This window comes from Dreissena polymorpha, chromosome 9 (genome assembly GCF_020536995.1).
Source record: "Dreissena polymorpha isolate Duluth1 chromosome 9, UMN_Dpol_1.0, whole genome shotgun sequence".
Lineage (NCBI taxonomy): Eukaryota > Metazoa > Mollusca > Bivalvia > Myida > Dreissenidae > Dreissena > Dreissena polymorpha.
This window is the reverse complement of record NC_068363.1, coordinates 59,441,692-59,448,365: the sequence shown is the minus strand read 5'-3', so window position 1 is coordinate 59,448,365 and position 6,674 is coordinate 59,441,692. Positions and strand designations below refer to the sequence as shown.

The window sequence follows — 6,674 nt, the reverse complement described above, 5'->3', positions numbered from 1 at the left end:
CGTGAAAAAACGTGTCACACTATTTCCCGGTGCCATCCCGGTTGAATTTGGTCAAAAACCCGGCAGAGTCCCAGTCAACCCCGGACTAGCTACGGTTTATCACAGTAAAGACCCAGCAGAGCCCCAGCAGAACCCCGGTTGTCGCCGGTAATGCCCAGGTGGAGCCCCGGTGAAAGCCGGCAGCGTCCCGGCAGAACCCCGGTATACCGTAACTCCACCGGGGCTATTCTGACATCAGACCCCGGCAGAGCTACGGCAACCCAGTTTAACCCCGGTCGTCGCAAGTAATGCCCAGGCGGAGCCCCGGTGAATGCCAGTGGCGTCCTGGCAGAGCGCTGGTTTACCGAAGTACCGTTGCTATACGGGGACTCTGCTGGCATTCACTGGGGCAACACCGGCAACAACCGGGGCATTGCTGTAGCTCTGCCAGGGTTTGTATGGGCCCCAGTGGAGCTATGGTGCTGTCCTGGTTGTTCTCAGTGCCGTCCCGGTTGTTTCCGGTGCCGCACCAGTCATTGCTGGTCCTTCCCAGTGACTCCCAGTTCATCCCAGAGGTATTAAACATTTTAATACTTTCCCGGTGGAGCCCCGGTTGTTCCCGGTTGTCCCTGGTTCATCCCGGTCGTCCCTGGTGGAGCCCCGGGTCATCCTGGTAGAGCCCTGGTTCTTCCCTGTAGATCCCGGATCACGCACCGGGGCTCCACCGGCATCATAGTGAGACTGGGCCTTTAACTTTTTTTGTATACATAACTATATATAACTATGCATGAGTGAAGTGTCGTCCTAGATAAGCCTGGGCAGTCTGCACAGGCTATCAGAGAAAACACATTCAGCCTTTATGGTATTTTTTATGTACAAGAAGTCTCATCTTAGTGAAAATCCAGTTTAGATGGAATGTGTAATCCCTGATTAGACTGTGGGAACTGCACAGGCTAATCTGGGACAACACTTTAATGCTTATGCATTAAGCCTCATTTTCCCAGAAAAAGGCTCACTGATATTTTCATCTCTGTGTAGGATGCCCAATGTAATGGTGGAAAGTTTAACTGATGATTCTTTAATAACAGCCTGAAAGCATTGCGTATATAACTCTATATCTTTTTGTATTTTTGTCTTGTTTCTGTTCAATGTATTGTTCCGAAATCCTATCTGTCAAGTTTCACAGTATCTGCCTCTATAATCTGTGAAGAATCTTCATGACTAAATTCTTTCCATCTTGTTTATGCTACTCTTCATTTGGAGGTGCTTGAGGTACATTATATGTCATCTGCCTGATCAAGGATGTCCAAATGTGGTTTAAAATAATGTCGTCTGTTAATAATATTAAACAAAAATAAGGATAGATATCAGTCAGGTTTGTATACAATTTGTTTTATTACTTTTAATGTGCATTGCTTTCAATGTATACATATAAGTTATATTTTAATGTGCATTTTGTTCTTGCAGAATAAAGAGGGAAGTCTGTATATGTAAATTTAATAGTAGCATCTTAAAGCAGTATCAACTCAGGGAAGAAAACTGTGTTTAAACCTTTCAATTGCAGCCAGTGCTCGCTGAAAGCATAAAATACACCTAATGGGATACTGTTGCAAAATAAATGTATCACAAATTTGCAGATAGTTCAGTATTGCTCCCTCATTCATAAGGCTCCATTAACGAAAGGCTTATATCTTCAATTCTATGGTCCAGTGGTAACAAACAATATTTTAAATAGAATTCTTTAGTCTCTGAAACAGTTAGAAACCTAATTAAGGACTTGCAAGTTAACCTGAGAGCTGTTAGTGTACCTGTTCCCCTAGCCCTGTAGGTATCCACTTGATATTTTATTTGAGTTGCTGTGGGAAAATGGAGCTTAATGCATGTGTGTAAAGCATTGCGCACAGGCTAATCAGAGACTTTCTGCCTAGATTTGATTTTTGTTAAGTAGAATTTTCCTTTAACCCTTTCCAACTCAGAATCAAAGTGAAAAAGGGCTATGTGCAAACAGCATAAAACCAGAACAGCCTGCGAGTAACTCGCAGTATGTTCAGTTTTTATGTTGTTTGGTGCTCATCAGAATATCAAGGTTGGAAATAAAGCCCGTAAAACTTGAATCTGGTAAGAAAGGTCTTTAATTAAATTTAACTTTCTGAAGGCCTACAATTTTATGCGTAAAAATATTAAAAATACGTATTTAAGTGGTAAAGGGTTAAGTTCCATTAAGTCTATAGCCTTTCTCATTTCTAAGACTCATCCTTTAGAATGTCTTGGCAATCTCTGACCTTTAATCAAAAAGAAAGATGGGTCAATTAAGTTGAAGACGATACATATCCTCTGTATTTTTCTGTACATGTAAGCTTTTTAGAGTGAATGTGTGTCTTTCAATATTTTAATTTTCTGAAGGAAACTAAAAAAAAAGTATTTTCTGTGATGCATATTAAAGTTAACCAGGCTGTTAATGCACATGTTAAAGGGCTTAGTTTAAAGATTGTCAAAATGCCAATTGTTCAACTTAGCTACAGTTTCAAAAATAAAAGAAAATTGTAAATCAGGGTGCAGACCACCACAAATGACGTACACTCAAACTGAAATTACAGCTTCGTTTATGAATGATTTAACGGATTACAATTATAAAGCGTTACGATAAGGTAGGAGAGCTTGGACACACTCCTGGTCATCACATAATGCAGAATCAGGCACTCAAGGTCCTCTTAAACAAAATTCTCACACTTTTGAAGCATGCATAATCAATTATAATAAGTATTGGTGGTGATTTATAATTAAACCATTGCAGTATGTGTTTTTATACCTGAACTTAGTAGCCTAAAGTAGGGCGTTTTAATCAGGCATGAACCTCGATAACAGTGTTATGTTGTTGTTGGTACTATAAAGAGTGGTTGAAATTCGATTTTTCTGAAATATGATCCTTGTTCGGGGAAAACTGGGCTTAACACATGTGTGTAAAGTGTTGTCCCAGATTAGCCTGGGCAAACTGCACAGGGTCATCAGGGAAGACATTTTACACTTTAGTGTAATTTCGTTTTAAAAGAAGTCTCTTCTTTGAGAAAATCCAGTTTAAGCTAAGTTTATTGCTGTCCCAGATTAGCCTGCGCAGACATTAAGCTCAGGTTTTCCAGAGCAAGGCTCATATATTCCTCTATCACCATGGTGATGTATTTTGCATATGTCTATGTTTCAGTGACAGTTGAGAGATCGGGTATCTAGTCTTCAACAGGTGGTGGGACATATGCTGATAGATTTCTAAAGTAAGTTTTCTTTACATCCTAAGCCGCCCACCTGTTATATACCAAGCTTTGAGAACACGCAGTTTTTAGTTGTTCGCGTGGCGAACAGCTAATGTTGTTACTAAAAATATCAAGTCGGTTCGGCTTATCTACGGAAAGCCTACTACCTGCTACACATGCCGTATCCGCGTGAGAAAGAGTTGTATAATTTATGCAACAGGTTTGAGTTCTCCAACTATATTCATTCAAAAATGGAAACATTATATGAATATCGTGTTAAATGTAAAAGTTTCGAATGGAGCTTATATAGAAAAGAATCAATAAACAATGATTGTATTATACGTGTCGCGGAAGAGATTGTTTATGAATGATTAAGATTGTTTATGAATGATTCAAATAGTCCACTTTCTGCTGCGTCTTCATGACGTAGTATTTTTGCTCAGCTCATTCATAATCTGAGGCTATTAATAGATGCGGCTGCCGATAAACAAGGGAGAGTCCAATTGCACGGGTGATAACAATGCAATAGTATAAGGTTACGCTTGTTAATCTGAGGCTATTAATAGATTTGGGAAAACAACGCAATAGTATAAGGTAACGCTTGTTTATATTCTCAATTTATAAAACGCTGAACATGAGTTCAACAATAACTTAAGGGATATGATAGACAACAACAAAAATGCTTCATAATCGCTAAAACCGAATATAACAAACAATTAAATATAACACGAATGATCTGTTTTGTAACCTCGTTCATGCTTCTACAGCGGGGATTTCTGAGAAACATTCTTTTGTTCTCAACAGATACCGGCGATCTTTAATAGAACAAGAAATATCTTTTTTAAATGTAGTCGGCGTAAACGCTGAGTTTGAAATAAAGTTTGCAATTTACTTTTCTAAATAAATAAATGAAATGAAAACAAAAGTTTAACTATTGTGTTTTTTTTCACTTGTAAGTTGCATATTCACAGCATGAAATGTGTGTTGTCAGTGTCAAACCACACATTAGTGTAAGTAAATAAAAAATATAATACGGGAGTGCACATCATATGTGTCTTCACATGCCTTATTATGAGTATATTTCTTCACTATAGAAATATATTGTATGTTAATATTTGATTTAAACGCAGTTTTCTTTCGACACATTTAAATCACACTTTCATAGCCGCGTCATGCGAAGATGGGTCTTATGCGTTTCGGCCAGCGTTTCTTAAACCCAACATGTGCATTTGCTCAGTCAGGTCAGAGGCAATGCTGTTCGCTATAAAATCACTCAATATGTTATGGTCTCATTATGTATCTCCTGACCAGACTGAGAGATGAGCAGGCTGAGTGGCCTATATATATGATGGGCGCATAATGGAATAACACCCACTTTCCCATGACGAAGGTCATTAAAAATCTCATTGTAAATGGCACATTTCAGCACAATGCTTTTCGAATCAAAAATGAATTCAAAATAGCATACTTGTAAATAAGGGCAGCCTATCCAGGCGTTCAGGAACGATTTCCAGACGTGCTGAACGAGTAAGGCAATCATTGTCGTTGGATAATTAAATGATTTTCCTCTTATCGTGACACTATATTATTTTGGTAATGATTGTTTTCTCATCTTGAAAGCAAAACTGAAATTCTGCAAGATAGATTTTGACGCGTAATTGTAACTGGGCCACAATTTGTGTTGTTTGAAGATTCAGAGAGTAAGTCCAGAATTCCTTACACTGAACAGTGCTACATCCTTTGCACTGAGCACAGACACAGTGATGTAGCCAAAGTTCGGAGGTTTTATCTCGAATCAGCCTATGAAAAATTCAAAAATATTCATGCGTGTCTGCTGGCGTTATGTTAAAGTCATTAAGATAAAAAGCTGAGTAAAACAGCTACGCCGAAAAAGCGCATTAATGCTCTATACCTATGTTTAGGTCAGAGTTGTTGACACCGTGTGAACTGCTAGGGTTACAAGTAATGCATAAACAACAATGGACGGGATAACAGGGCTGTCTTGATGACTACCTAATTCGTGAGTAAAAAGTATTGCTCGCCGATTTATTTTTTATTTATTTTCATCAATGATCTTCTTGTATATTTTGAATTTGTATATGGTTTCAAAAAAGTTTTGTAAAGTGAATTTTCATCATGAAATTATATTCTTAGTGAGATAGGTATTCGATATTCCAACAATATTCATTTAATATGATGGTGATTGCAAATTGTCTTTATATTTAGTTCTCACTACCATTTTCATCATACTTTCTATGCTTTCAGAACATCCAAAAAGGCCATGTTCTTTTTATTTTGTCTAATGTATCTCTATGGAATAAATAGGATGATAAAAAGTGCACATAAAGCTCGACCCATGCGTTATGACACACTCTTCATAAATGTGAATGGCGTATGTTCATTTCAAACTTGCGCTTAATTTTGAAAAATGAATTGCGTCTTAAATTATGCAATAGCGAACAACTTCAGTCCCTTCAGCGCTTTGATTTAACACTTGTCAATATAAATTATTTTTATCAGAAAACTTTGTTAGGTTTCTAAGTAATGTTTCTTGGGTAAACCTCTCCCATGGCTGCTTAACCCATTTAAGCCTAGTTGACTCTCCCTTCCTTCTAAATTGGATCAATTTATTTCCCAAATTAGGGATGTTTGGTATTTGTACTATATTTAGAATATTTCTTACAGAAATTCATTTAAGCAAACAGGGCAGACCCTGATGAGACGCCGCATCATGCGGCGTCTCATCTGGGTCTATGCTGTTTGCGAAGGCCTTTTTTCTAGACGCTAGGCATAAATGGGTTAAACAAGCCTCGTTCTGGGAAAACTGGGCTTAATGCATGTGTTTAGAGTGACGTCCCAGATAAGCCTTTGCAATCTGCACAGGCTAATCAATGATGACTCTTTTCGCTTTTTTGTTGTTGTTTTTGTTTAAAGGAAGTCTCGTTATCCTGTTAAGACAGAAAGTATTGTTCCTGATTATCCTGTGTAAACTGCACAGGCTAATCAGGGATGACTCTTTACACACATGCATTAAGCCCCATTTTTTCCAGAGTGAGGTTTTAACGGTTCTTCTGCATTAAAACAATTGCCAGCAGGGTATTATGCCAGGTCTTTCTTCCTATGGATACAGGTTATTACAATTTTGAACGGCGTAGCTTTCCACCTTAAATGACCTTTAACAAAACGCCAGCAAACTCGCATGAATACAGAGATGCGGACAGACATTTGGCCCAGTCAAGACTTTACCGATCTGTGCTGGCTTAGTAAATTGTCAGGGGAAGACAGAAATGTACTAGCAATATTAGGCATTATGTTGATGACACAGTATTGCTTTCAAGATATCAATTAACACAAATTTTAGGGAAAGAAATTAATGAAATCTTGTTGGTAAAATGCCATATAGTTTAAACGTATTTATTTAAGCTTGATTGCATTTCAAGTACTTACAAC

At 38.1% G+C, this 6,674-nt stretch overlaps 1 long non-coding RNA gene across 1 annotated transcript in view; it reads left to right on the top strand.

The window, feature by feature from the left end:
* The first annotated feature begins 1,238 nt into the window (after positions 1-1,238).
* LOC127845657 (uncharacterized) overlaps positions 1,239-6,674 on the top strand; it is a 39,919-nt gene continuing 34,483 nt past the window's right edge. Inside the window, exons 1-2 of the long non-coding RNA XR_008033308.1 lie at positions 1,239-1,354; positions 3,179-3,245. This is a non-coding gene — a long non-coding RNA (uncharacterized LOC127845657). The remainder of the gene's footprint in view (positions 1,355-3,178; positions 3,246-6,674) is intronic.